Source organism: Mus pahari, chromosome 5 (assembly GCF_900095145.1).
Source record: "Mus pahari chromosome 5, PAHARI_EIJ_v1.1, whole genome shotgun sequence".
NCBI lineage: Eukaryota > Metazoa > Chordata > Mammalia > Rodentia > Muridae > Mus > Mus pahari.
The window spans coordinates 133,778,883-133,793,918 of record NC_034594.1 but is presented as its reverse complement, the minus strand read 5'-3'; the positions used below and the strand labels follow the sequence as shown (position 1 = coordinate 133,793,918).

The window sequence follows — 15,036 nt, the reverse complement described above, 5'->3', positions numbered from 1 at the left end:
GAGAGAGAGAGAGAGAGAGAGAGAGAGAGAGAGAGAGAGAGAGAGAGAGAGAGAGAGAACAAGGTCCAGCTAGAGTCTCAACCTTCCTATGACTAAAACCACCTCATCTCCAATAAATCTCTTTGCTTTTTTTGTGTTTGGGTTTTTGTTGCTGTTATTTTTGTCTTATTTTTGTTTTTTTGAGGCAGGGTTTCTCTGTGTTGCCCTGGAACTCTCTCTGTAGACCAGGCTGTCCTGAACTCAGAGATCTGCCCGCCTCTGCCTCCTGAGTGCTAGGACTAAAGGTATGTGCCACCAAGCCCAGCTACCTTCTGCTTTTGTTGTCAACAGCATGCAGACTACCTATGACAGAAGCATGAAGAATCATCTTTGACTACTTTTTCCTCATATCTCCTAATGGCAACATTAAGACAAAACTTGCCCCTTTCCTCCTCCTTTTTTGTACTGAATATTGAATACAGAGCTGTAAAATTAACTTTTATTGACCTGTTGTAATTGTTGTCTCTGAAGCTTACTGCCTCAGTCTGCTAACCTAGGCCTACTCCTGGAAACTTCTAGCCTCTGTACAGTTATCTAGGCCTAGAATGTTTTCAGCCTTAGACTTACTGCTGAACAAGCTCATCCCTTTCTAGTTCTTTCTGAACTCTGGCTGGTCCAACTCAGCTATTCTGGCTCAAACTTCTCTCAGGACATCCAGGGCTACACAGAGAAACCCTGACTTGAAAACAAAACAAAAAACCACCACCATCACCAAAAACAAAAAAAGAAAGAGAATAAATGTATTACATGTACTATCTAACTTAATCCTGAAAATGACCCTAAAAGTATTATTATATTATTTTTACAGATAAGGAAACTGGAGCAAAGGTAATATGCTATGACATTTTAACATTTAAAAGCTCCATGGCAAATAAACATACATACTTTTATTTATTTGGCTTTTTGAGACAGGGTCTCTTGTAGCCCTGGCTGACCTTGAATTCCTGGTCCTTCTGTCTCCACCTCCTAAGCGCTGAGATAACAGGACATATATTTTCCTTTATTTTGAACAAGAAATTCATTCTTTGTTGGTAACACTAGCCAGGCTATCAGTGTACACAATCTGGTAATCATCTCTCTCCTTCTATCACTTAAAACATTTTCTCTTTGTTAGACAGGAGATACTTTATGTTTTATATTAATATCCTTTCCCATAACTACTTTTTTAAAATTAATTAATTTAACCCCAAGCACTCCCCCTTCCAGAGCCTCCCTCCCTCATTGAGACCCTCTTCTCATCCCTCCTCCCCTTCTCCCCTGAGAGGGTGCTTCTTCCTGATTTATCCCCCAACCCTGGCACATCAAGTCTCTGCTAGATTACACACATCCTCTCCCTCTGAGGCCAGACAAGGCAGCCCTGTCAGGGAATTGATATCACAGTCAGGCTACAGCTTTAGGAAGAGGCTCTGCTCCACTTATTGGGAGACCCACATGGAGATTGAGCTGAACATTTGCTGCATATGTGCTGGGGCCTCATTCTAGTACCTGTGTGTTCTTTGGTTGGTGGCTCAGTTTCTGGGAGCTCCCAGAGGTCCAGGTTCCTACTACTTTTTGATTGATACCCTTAGCCACAAAAAACCCCCAAAACTTGAATATTTACTGTGTCCAGACATGTCCAAGGAACTGATACATTACTGAAATTCTCTGTTCTGAATTTAACAACCTATTAATTGACTCGTCTTCAACCTTTAGGAAAAAAAGGAAAAATTTTAAACAAAATATTATATATATTTATAATTCCAGGTCCTCAAAATAATCATAGTTAAGAACAAAATTTTGAGTCATTATGATAGATGCCAACTTGAAGAACATCTCTAATGAGATGAAATTCAGAAACTAGCATGAGAACCCCATAGAGCTATGTGAAAATCACCCCCAAAGCATTAAATCATTTTTCACACGCAGGAAGCAGGCTGGCATGTCCCTCTAGCACAGAGGAGTGACCTCATCGTGGTCAGGAAGGCAGCTCCCCAGGGCTGCATCCCATCTTCCCTTCTGCTCTCTTGGGCTGCCACCTGCTTGACCTCTCAAGCCTATAGTCAGTACAATTCTGTCTGTTTCAAACATCTGTACATCACTAAAAAAGAAATCAATGCAACTTGGTTTAAATACCAGTTTCTTCAAGGATCTGGTATTTCAGATACAAATTATTGACGCTTCTCTTAAAAAGAAAATTCAGCTTCCTCACAACTACTTTATGTGAAAAAGGCACTGTTACAATGGCTCAAAACTGTTCTTGAATACATGCGACGAATTTAGTCCAGCTTCTAAGTGAGGAGGTCATCCTTCTCTTTGTACTTCTGCTATCTGTGTTAGTCATGTGCTTTATTTGCCTCTTCATTGTGACACAGAAAAACATGATATTAAAAGAAAGTATAGACCATAGCCACAAGAATGCCTTTTGTAGCGGCATGTCAAAATTTTAATTCTGGAAACTTTCAAATGAAGGAACTAATAAACTCATTGTTTGGTTGGTAATGAAAGGCTGTTATCTGAGTCTTCCATCAAGGAAGGATACACTTTTTGAGAAAAGAACGTTATGAAAAGGTTTAGGTGGTAAGTTCCCAAGGCATAGGTCATAAAGTACCATTCCTGTAACAAGTAAACTCTTTGTAGACAAAACTCAGGCTCAGTGCCACAAGCCACTAGATAACTGTGTAGAACTGTCCAGTCAGGACTGATAAATCTGTTCAAGCCATGTGAAAAATGTGTCCACCACTGAGGGCTTCCTATGGACAGAATCTCCAACACTGTTCCCTTTAAACATTGTATAACTCACAGATGCAGCCCAACTGTGGTCTCCCACATGGCTGTAGGAGGATGGTGGGCAGGATGGCCACTCATCAAGATTGGATTTGGTTATTTTTGTATGTAAGAAGGTTTTGCCTGCATGTATCTATGTGTACCATGTGTGTGCCTAGAACCAGAGATCCTGAAACTAGAGTTACAGAGGGTAACTCTATAAGCTATAAGAAGATGCTGGGAATTGAACCCAGGTATTCTAGAATAGCTAGTTCTCTTAACTGCCAATAATGCTCTAGCTGCAAGCTTGTTTTCTGAGACAGGGTCTCACTCTGTAGTACAAGGTAGCCTGGTACTTGCTTTGTAGATTGTGCTGGCCTTAAACTTGTGATCCTCCTACCTCCACCCAACATGAGCTCCAATTGAGTCCCAGAGCCAGCACAGTCCCTCATCAAATTCAAAGCACTTATCTTCAAGTCTGACAACCTGACTTCAACCTAGAACCCACAGGAAGGAGAGTTCAAGTTGTTCTATGAACTTCACGAAATGTTCCACGATACATATGCAAACACAAATGCCGAATTTAACTATTTGGGAATATATTTAACCAAAGAGGTGAAAAAAGCCCTCAAAACAAACTTCAAGACACTGAGAAAGAAAATTACAGAAGATACCAGACAACAGAAAGACATTCCATGCTCCTGGTATGGCAGAATTAATATTGAGGAAAGGCTATACTACAAAAATTAATTTAGAGTTAATACAATGCCCATCAAAATTCTGATGTAGTTCACAAGTTTAGCAAAAAAACAATACAAGAATAGACATAGAACCATAAAAGACCATGAATAATTAAAGAAGGAACAAGAATGCTAGAGGCATTATAACTTAAAACTTCAAATTATGCTACAGGGCTGTAGTCAGTCATAAAGACATCCTGTCGAGGGTGTGAAAACAGGAAGATTAATGGAATATGACAGACTACCCTGAAATAAAACAACAAAGCCATGCCCACTTAATTTTTGACAAAAGAGGAAAAATCATTCACTGGAAAAGATAGCCTGTTCAACAAATGGTGCTGGCAACACTGGGTTTTCTGCCTTCACAAGAATGAAATTAGATTCTCCTCTTTCACCTTGTACAAAAATTTCAACTCAAAATTTGCCAGGCTTCAAGGCACACACCTTTAATTCCAGCATTTGGGAAGCAGAGGCAGGAGATCACTGAGCCTTGGTCTACAGAGCCAGCTCCAAAACAGCAGAGCTTTGTTGAGAAAGAAGCAGTCTCAAAAACAAAGTTTCTATTTAGGAAAGGAAACAACTGACAGAGCAAACCAGCCTACGGGAGAAAATCTTTACCTGCTACACTTTAGACAAGGGACTAAATATATGCATTTATAAAGAATTGCAGAAATTAAATACGAAGGAAACAAAATTGTCAACCAACAAAGGGGCAAATGAACTGAATAGACGCTTTAAAAAAAAAAAAAGGAAAAGAAATACAAATAGTCAATAACTATTTTTAAAAATGTTCAAAATCCCTAGCCATCAGGGAAAAGGAAATTAAAACTACTTTGAGATACGCCCTCACCTCAATCAGAATGGCTGTCACCTATACATTTGGCACAGTTGGAGAGGCTGTGGTGAGGAAGGGCTGATTATTCACTGTTGGTGGAAGAATATATTAATACAGCCATTGTGGAAATTAACTTGGAAATTTCTCAAAGAATTAAAACTACTACTACCATATGACCCTGCTATTTCACTCTTGGGTACATATTCAGAAAAATCTATATTCTATCGTAGAAATATCTGCATCCCCATGTGTATTACTCTATTTACTAAACACTTGGAATGAGGGCTGGAGAGATGACTTAGTGGGTAAAAGTACTGACTGCTCTTTCAGGTGCTGAGTTCAATTCCCAGCAACCACGGTGGCTCACCACCATCTGTAATGGAATCTGATGCCCTCTTCTGGTGTGTACTCATAAATAAATCTCTAAAAAAAAAGAATTGGAATGAACCTAGTTGTCTACCAACACAAAAAAGAACAATAAAAATTTGGTATAAATATACAATGGAATACCATTCAGCTCTAAAGAAAAATGTAATCACAAAATTTTCAGGAAAAGCCAGACAGTGAAGCACAACTTTAATCCCAGCACTTCGAGGGCTAAGAGATAGATGGGTCTCTTCTGAGTTTGAGGCCGATCTGGTCTACAGAGTGAGTTCCAAGACAGCCATGGCTATACAGAGAAACCCTGTCCCAACAACCCCAAAACTGAAGGAAAACGGATAGATATTTAGGATATTTAGTATTAAACAAGACCACATAATCTCAGAAAAAAAATAACTCATGATCTTCCTCATGTAGAATCTAGCCAATGATATATGTATAGTATGTATTATATTAACATAATATATATTATTAAATTATATATATATATATACATATATATAAATAAAAATATACATGCGGGTACAGTACAACATGTAGAAAAGAGAACAAGAAAGGCTAAATATTAAGTAATGAGGAAGGATTAATGTAGGTAATGAACATGAATTATGAAAGAAGATACACAGCTAATTGTTTTTCTAGTTCTCTGTCATGGATTTTTTTTTTGTCTTGCTAGTGGATAAGCACATAAAATATATTCACTAGTTAAAGAATAAAATCCAATGTGAAGCTCCAGTTTCCTTTTTAAATGGCCACTCTGTGTAGAAATTCAGTTTTATATATAGTCTTTGGGTCTAGTTAATTTTGGTGTGAGTTTTTTTAATTTGTTACTATAATGAAATTTAAAATAAATGTATATTTGTGTGTGCATGTACACACACACACACACACACACACACACACACATACACACAGTATTACCTAATGCTCTATGACATTGAAAGTTGTTCTTATATGTATTTAAGAAGATTTAAACACTACATTATTGACTTTCATACATCAAAACGCATCAAATTTTATTTCTACTGGTAGAAAGTGATTTGAAAGGTGTTTTTTATGAGCAAGTTGATTTTTTTTAGAAGATCCATTTTTATTTTTAAAAATTGTTTGTATGTATCACACATGTGTGTAGGTGCTCAAGGAGGCTAGAAGGTATACCAGAGCCTCTGGAATTGTAGTTACAGGCAAGTCTGAGTACCAACCCGGGTCCTGGGATCCAAACTGGGGTCCTCTGAAAAAGCAGTACTCATTTTTAACCACTGAGCTATCTCTCTAGCCCCTGTGAACAGACTTTTATCAACAGGAGAGCTACAAAATGAAATGGCATTTCCGAATCCTTAGCCTTTCAGTTTTGGAGACAGAGTCTCACTATGTGGTCCTAGTTGGCCTGAACTTTCCATGTAGACTAGACTGGTCTTGAATTCACATGTCTGCTGTGACATATGCTCTAGAGTGCTGGAACTAAAACGTGCTAGCTAGCTATGGCTACTAGTACTCTGAAATATGCTGATGCAACTGAGGAACTAAATTTTAAATTGTATTTAACCAGAACTTAAATAAAAATATAAAATATTTTTTACAAATAAAATCTACTGTCAGGTGTAGTGGCACATACCTTTATTCCAGCAGTAGGCAGGCAGAAGCAGGAAGATCTCTCTGAGCTTGAGGCTATTCTGGTCTATATAGTGAGTTCTAGGACTACACAGTGAGACCCTGTCTCAAAAAAAAAAAAATAATTAAAATCTACTTAAAAAGCTTAAATTCACGATGCTGGAAAGATGGTTTAGTAGGTATGAATGAACATTTTGCTGTGACACTGAGGACTTGAGTTTAAATCCCCAGTTCCAGCATTAAAAAACAAAAACAAAAAAGAAAAACTGAGCATTTGCTTGTACCTGCCTCTAAGTCCAGAATTCCCAGTACAAACTGGAGGCTCTTAGAAGCCTGCTTGTTGGCCAGCTAACCAGCACAAAGCAGCCAGTTGGGTTCACTGAGAGATTCTTTCTCAAGAACATCAAAAAAACACCCAACATCCTCTTCTGGCCACATATTCTGTAGGGCACATGCATCACAGACATCACATACCTTGCACCAGCACCCCAAAATTTCATATAACAGCTGATATCAAACAACAAATTCCAAAATAAAACTCAAAGAGATGGAGAGATGTCACAACTTTGTAAAACTCTAGCTTCAAAGGATCTGACATTCTCTTAATAGCCTCCAACGACACTAAGCAAGTAGTTCTTACACATGAAAAACAACAACAAAAAAGAAAAGCCAGCAGTGGTGGTTCAACACCTTTAATCCCAGCACTCAAGAGGCAGAGACAGGTGGATCCCTGTAAGTTCCAGGCTAGCCCAGTCTACAGAGTGAATGCCAGGACCACCAAGGCTACACAGAGAATCCCTGTCTCGAGACAAAAAAAAAAAAAAAAAAAAAATCCAACTAACCAACCAAACAACAAAAATAAAAAACTGAGAATGGGGGAAGAAAAGACAATGGCAATATTAAAAATTACTCCATTTCTGACCATCGCCCACCCAGTTAATCCTAAACTATACAAAGATTTTTTTTTAACTTAAATTTTTAAAAGATTTATTTATTGAATGTATGTGAATACTCACTACACTGTCACTTTCTTCAGACACACCAGAAGAGAGCGTCGGATCCCATTACAGATGGTTGTGAGCCACCATGTGGTTGTATATATGTGTCTATATGTATCTCTGTGTGAGTATATACATGAGTGCAGGGCCTGCAGAGATCAGAAGAGGGTGTCAGATCCCCTGGAGTTTAAATTACAGGTAGTTGCAGGTCACTCAATACGGGTGCTAGAGAACTCATGTCCTTTGCAAGAGTAGTATGCATTTTATTTGCTTGATTTTTGAGACAGGGCCTGATGCTATTTCACCAGGCTGGCCTCACCCAGGTCTGCCTGTCTCTGCCTCCCAGTGGTTAAGAATTTAACCACTCATTGAGCCATCTCTTCAGCTCCTTGTACAATGATTTTTAAAATGTAGTTTGAACATTAATGTTTAAAGAACTTTCTCAAATAGTCTAGATAAGTATATCTAAAATTATTCTGTTGTCAGTGAAGAAGGGAATATGACATTTATGGAGTGGGATTTGGTGTCAGGTATGTTCTAAAGATATACTTATGTTATCTAAACTTCTAAATAATCTTTAAAAATTGTATTATCATTTCTGCTTAAGGATAGGAATGATAAAATGTAAGTTAAAGGATGAGCACTGGAGCTAGAGAGATGATTCAGAGGTTAAGGGTTTGCAGAAAACCCAGGTTTAGTTTCCCAAACCCACATCCCAGTTTTCATTAACTTCAGCTCCAGGGCATCCAATGGCTTCCTGGGGACTCCACAGGCACGTAGACCCATGCAGTCTTCATTCATATACTCAGGCATACAGACACATAAAAAATTTCAAAATAAGTGAAAAAAATAAAAGAGCACTTGGATAGTTTTTACTTGAAAGTTTATGTTCTAACAGCTTCTGTCTACTTATGCTGGAGCTGTGGCTAAGATGCTAGCCGCCTGCCCAGCATGCCAAAGTCCTGGGACTCCAGAACTAGTAGAACACTCGGTGTGGTAGAGCACACCTGCAATCCCAGGACTTGGGAGGTAGAGGCAGAAGGATTAGATGAAGGTAGGAGGAGAAGTAGGCTACGAAGCAGACTTGAAGTCAGCCCTGACTACAGGAGACTATCTCAAACAAAACAAAAGAAAACCAACTACTATTCTCTGCTCTACTATACATTCCTACAATTTTATGATTTTTTGAAATTACAAACATATTTTAAAATTTACACAGTGAATTTATCATCAGGACTGATACGTGGCATTTAATGATACTCTTAAGTCTATAGGTACTAGGCAGTTAGCTGCTGCTCTAGGATAACATGTGGTGGTTGTGGATAATTTATTTTACTACTCTACTTGTTAAATATCTTACTTATAGTTCTACTCTCACATTTAATTTACAACTTTTTTCTACTTTAGAACTACACAAAAAGAAGTCAAATTTCACATAATTATGAATAAGACATTTTTCAAAGCAGCTCAATGAGTCCTTTGGTCCAAACTGGCCTAGCACTATCTATATACCTTAGACTGACTTCGAACTTGTCATTCTTCTGACTCATGCTTTCCAGTGCTAGGATTATGACTATACCACCAGGTCTGGCTCCTCTGCTCACATCTCAAGATTTCTGTATGAATTAACAAATAATGGAAGGGGCTGCAGAGATGGCTCAGCTCTTTGTTCTTCCAGATAATCTGAGTTCAGTTACCAATACTCATCCATACTGGGCAACTCCAATTCCAGAGGATCTGACATCCTCTTCTGGACTCTGTGAGCACCTGCATTTTACACACACACACACACACACACACACACACACACACACACACACACAGGAGAGGGAGAGAGATGGAGACACACAGATACTTTTATCTTTAAAAAAGCTAGGTAGGCAGGCAGGCAGGCAGACAGACTGACAGACAGACTACGGGCTTGAGGAAATGACTCAGTGCCATACAAGCATGAGAACCTGAGTTCAAATCCCAAGAACCTGAGGACACAGTGGCATGTGGTACATACATGTGCTGGTGACATGAGACAGGAAGCACTATTCTCACCTCCAAACAGAATAAGAGAGTCCAGCCTTCACCAGGAGGTATTAAACCACATCCTAGGAAGCATACTGATTTTAATGCCAAATCTTCTGGTATAGGCCAATCTGAAAAGTCTTTCTGAACTCAATCCTGAAGACTATCTAACCCCTGAACATAAATATAGCCAGAGCCAAAGCTAAACCAGGTCAGACAATCCTGCCAAGGAACATCCTGACCCAAGACAGTCACCAAACAGGGATCACTTAACAGTTTATTCTTCACTTTGTGGGAGACTGACCCCTTTATAGATATATGAAAAACAGACTAATTAGATCCCATCAAATTCCATATTAAGCCCCTAAGTTCTTGAAGACATGGCAGAGTTCTAAATGATCTATAGCATAAAGGGGGTGGGGGTACTTATCATGAAGAAGCTCAAGTATCATATGACTAGCTTTAACATTAAATATTATTATAGTTTTAATTTTTCATGAAGTAATTCAAAGGTACAATTTAGTAATTAGATAGCAAACTGTAGCAATGCCAAAAATCTGTCTTGCTAAAAATATCAATTTCTAGGGGTTGCAGAGATGGCTTAGAGGTTAAGAGCACCTGTTGCTCTTGCAAAGAATCTAAGTCTAGTTCCCAGGACCCTTATGGTGGCTTACAATCATCTGGAGGATCTGATAGACTTTTCTGACTTCTGCAGGAAACAGAATGATGTACATACATACACTCATATACATAAAATAAAAAACTGAAGATAAAAAGTGTGAATGTTCATATGTCATTGCATTTGGACCTGCTTTTTTTTTTTTTTTTTTTTTTTTTTAAAAAAACTTTTTAAGGATTCAGATTTATACCTTTTTGATCATATAAGTATTTGGCAGTGTACAAGTAACAGAAAGTTAGGGGTCAAGTATAATGCTATAAAACATTCACAACAGGAAAAGAAAACTGTCAATACAGAATGATGCTTCTAGGTTTACTAATGACACACGTAGTAGCTATAAAGTAGCTACTTTGTGTCAGAAGATTTAGGTATGAGTACACTCTTATCTACTAAGTAGGTGACCTTTTTGCTACTTACTTAGCTGTTTCTAACTCTATATTCTGTATATGTGAAGTAAGGATAACAATGCAACCACTAATGCAACACAAATAGGATAAACGGTTTTAAGGAATATGCTCTCAAACACTATACACAGACACACACATACATACATACATGCATACATACATACATACTTTTTTTGTTTGTTTCCTTGAGGCAGGGTCTCATTCTAGTCTAGACTCATCTAGAACTTACTCTGTATCCCAAATTAGCATCAAACTTGCTGTGATCCTCCTGCTTCTACTTCTATGGTACTAAGAGTCACTAGCCACAGCTTTGGTTTTTTTGTTGTTGATAATAATGGTTTATGTGCTAGGGCTAGAACCCAGGCCCTCATGCATGCTAGGCAAGCACTTTACCATAGCCATATACTCCTGAACCCTGTAGTTTTTTTGTTTTTTGTTTTTTGTTTTTGTTTTTGTTTTTTTATTGGTTTTTCAAGACAGGGTTTCTGTGTAGCCCTGGCTGTCCTGGAACTCACTCCGTAGACCAGGCTGGCCTCGAACTCAGAAATCCGCCTGCCTCTGCCTCCCAAGTGCTGGGATTAAAGGCGTGCGCCATATAATAGTTCCCTTTTCAATCTCTTTATTGGAATTAAACATATTTTAACTCACTTTTTTTTTTTTTTTTTAGAAATTTCAGTTACTAAAAGCATTTTAAAATTCATTTATTTTATGTATATATGATCTATCTGCATGTATACCTGCGTGCCAGAAAAGGGCATCAAGTCCCATTGTAGATGGTTGCAAGCCACCATGTAATTGCTGGAAATTGAACTTAGGACCCCTGGAAGAGCTGACAACATTCTTAACCGCTAAGCTATCTCTCCAACCCATATTTTAACTCTTAATATTACTAAGAAAATGTGAATTTGAAGGCTGGGTGGCACAAGCCTTTAATTCCAGCAATCAGGAGGCAAAGGCAGATGGCTTTCTAAGAGTTTGAAGCCAGCCTGGTCTAGAGAGTAAGATCCAGAACAACCAAGGCTATACAAAGAATCCCTATTTCAGATGACCCTCTGCCCCCCAAGAGATTTTAGTGTATGTTGTTTGTGTGTGTGTGTGTGTATACACATCCATGTGCTCACTGGGAAGCCACAGGAGGTCTCTGGGTGTCCTGCACTATTACTCTGCCTTCTACATTTGAGACAGTGTCTCTTACTGAAACCTGGAGCTAGGCAAACTCCAGTGATTCTACTGTTTCCTCCCTACCACAAACCTAAGATCACAGGTATGCACAGCCACACCCCCTGTTTTGTTTTGTTTTTTACAGGAGTGCTGGGAATTCGAACTTAAGTCTTTCTATCTACTTAGCAAGCACTCTTACCCCACTGACATGTGCCACTTCTCCCTGGTTTCTTAGTTGAAGGTTTTTGTTTTCAGAAAAATTAGATTAACAAGTCATTGATGAAACAATGAGGGTTTTTTTAATAACTTAAAATTTACAAACTCATAAATTAGTTTGTAATTTTTCTAATATGTTTAGGGCCACAAATGAATTTAAGTATCATTACAATACACATGATTCTTTGTGTCTAATAAAATTCACTAGGAAAAGAAAACCTACCAATCTGAGTTCTTCAAAAACAAAAACAAAGTGTTCTGAAATTCTTGGCCATCTCCCCTCCCCAAAGTCAAATTAGCAGGAGATATATACTATAAAAATTGTCTCTCCATGATTCAAAAGATCAAAGCATCCATGACAATATTATGCTAGCCATAAAAAAAGTTTACAGATGTTAATCTATGATACTACTATACTCACTTTACGTTTTATATAATTATTCACTATCAACTCCTCAATAGAGCTAGAAACTAGTACTGCTAATTAAATTTCATATTACTGAACAATACTTTTAACAGAGATAGATTTTCATTAGGAAATTACCCTAGAAATTGGCAAAAGCTATCAACCAATATCTTTTTTGTACAAGTCAACCTTCCTTTTAATATTAACAGCCCAACATTCAGGATGCTATGACAGGAAGACAGTTAATTCCTGCCCAACCTGGGCTACACCAAGACCATGTCTCCCAAACAATAAAAGGAAGAAACACAAAGACCCCTAGCCAGATCCAGAAAGTGAGTACTAAGCAGTCTTCTTGAATGCTTTCAAGCTTTTTAATACAATTTTCTGCACACATAGAAAATGGAGTAAGATTTACCTCTTCCCCCTCCATTTGAAAATGTATGTGGTAAACGCCTTGAAAAATTACATTTAGGAGAAATAGCTAACTTTTAAGTGTAAAGATATTATTGCAGTATAGCATACTAACATATCATGAGGCGTCTCACCCTAAGCCTAGCCACTTAAAACAGAACCACAACTGTTTTTTGTTTTTGAAAACTATCAGTAAAAGTTTCTATTGTCTGGCATTTCGTTGGTTCGATTAGGTTTTTGATACTAGTCTTGTCAAATTGGGATGTTCTGCCTCAGCCTCCTGAGTGCTAGGATTCACAGGCGAGCATACGGCAGGCTAAAAAGTATCGGAAATCTTAGAAAGTAGGCTTTAAATATGAAACGTCAAACAGAGAAAAAAGAATCTTCTCCAAATTTTAGGACAAATTGGAAAAAAAAATTATTAGGAGACAGACATGAAATCCTAGGGGAGACAGATGAACCACTTCTCTGCCCTAAGTGCTTCCAGCAGATACCAAAGAGGTTAATGATATTTCCTCTGCTGTACACAATTCAAAATGGCTAGTTGGAAAAGTTCTGCTCAAACCTTAACAATCTGTCTCCCTGTTGCCAATAAGTGGCTTTGTTTCCAGTTTCACAGACTATTCTGGGATATCAAGAGTTACATTATCGCTGCTTCAAAAGAGCCCTTGTTTCGGCTCACTCCCTCGGACCAGAGATGTGAGTACAGTGGTGTTTACAGAGACCTGATGTTTAGAACGACGTTAGGAAAGGTCCACCCCTTACTACTCCATCCTTTACCAACAACCACATTTTGTGTGTGTTTTGTGTTGTACACTTATAGTCTTTTTGAAAAAGGCACCTGCACATGGTTTCGTCTTGGCCAATAGGGTTTATCTTCAGGAACTCCTGGGAAACCGACACCCTAAAACCCACTTGGCCAAGGGAGGAAGGGGGCTGGGGAGGGAGCAGCCACGCCTGGCAGCTAGGCAGGAGCGGCGGCTGTTTATAGGCGCCTACTCCCTCCCCCACCGCACAGACAGTGGTCCAAACAACATTTCCTGCGAGCAAACTCTCCGCCCGCCCGCTGTCCTCCGAGGGACCGCGGAACCGCCAGCCTCGGACCCCCCTCTCCTCCCGCCCCAGCCTCCCCAGCCTTCCCCGCGTCCAGGGCGGCGTCCGCACCGCCCCTCGGCCTACCTACCCCGGCAGGCCCTCCGGGAGGCACGCGGAGGCCTGAGGCCTAAAGGACGCCGGCCACTGACAAGCCCTGGGGCCGGTCCCGAGCGCAGGGCGGGTGGGGACAGCCCCATCCCCGCAGCCGCTGCCTATTGTTCTCGGCCGCGGCCGCCCCGCTCCCCACACTGCCGACCGCCACTTGCTCACCGCGCTGGTCCGAGCAGCAGCTCCTCTCAGCTCCGAGTCCCTGCGGCCGTCGCCACCGTCGCGGCAGCCGCCGCCGCCGCCGCTGCCACCATCGACTCTGACTCTGTCCCAGGCCGCCGGACCACGGCCGTAGCCGCCACCGCCAGCGCCGCCTCCAGCCCCCCACCTGCTGCTGCTGAGGCTGCTCCTGCAGCAGGGGCCATCTTGTTGGTCGGCCTCCCCTTCCTCCTCCGCGTCCTCCGCCGCCCGTCGCTCGTTGTCCTCGTCCCCTTCCTCTTCCTCAGACTCCGGCCCGCCCCGAGACTGGGGCGGAGATGAGGGCGAGGCTCCTCCTCATGGGGCGGGCCAACGGAGTAGGGGCGTGGCTAACGAGGCGGGGCGTGGTCGTCTGAGGGCGGGGCCTGGAGGAAAGCTCTGAGTCACCGGCCCCAACGCCCTCCACAGAGCGGGCGACGCGCCCCGCCCGTGTCTCGAGCGCTGTCGCGCCCCGAGTGGAGAAACTTGTCCCTCCTCCTCCCCGGCCACCCGCCTGGCCTGTGGCCACATTGCCTTTGGTCCTGGCAGGCAAGAGGCCAGGCGGTTCCCGTAAGCTCACTCCTATGGAGTCTCGCGCTTCCTCTGAGCTTGTCACTTTCTGAGGTCTGGACTCTTCCTCTACTCAAGCATCTTTTTTGTTATATGCTACCTCTCCCCAGCCGCACTCGCGCTTGTGTGTGTGAGTGTGTGCGTGTGTGTTTATCTTTTTAACTTACATACTACCTCTCCCCCACGCTGAGAGGTGTGTGTGTGTGTGTGTGTGTGTGTGTGTTATGGCGTTTCTCTTAAGCTCTGGACTCTTCCTCTTGTATCTGTTTTGCATCCCACCCCTCCCCAGTACCCTGTGTTGTGGTGTGTGTGTGTACACATCTTCAACAGAATTCGGTTTAGCCAAACTCTGGAGAACCGAAAGAAACGGAATTCTAATACTATACAGTATTAAATGTGTATACTAATTTTCACATTAAAACTGTCCTCAAATCAACACCATAT

General features: G+C 40.8%; 1 protein-coding gene across 1 annotated transcript in view; it reads right to left on the bottom strand.

Moving 5' to 3' along the window:
* Positions 1-14,275, bottom strand: part of Rc3h1 (ring finger and CCCH-type domains 1) — a 61,152-nt gene extending 46,877 nt beyond the window's left edge. Inside the window, exon 1 of the mRNA XM_021198107.2 lies at positions 14,008-14,275. The gene's annotated coding sequence lies outside the window, so the exon portion shown is untranslated. The remainder of the gene's footprint in view (positions 1-14,007) is intronic.
* Between the last annotated feature and the right edge of the window lie 761 nt (positions 14,276-15,036).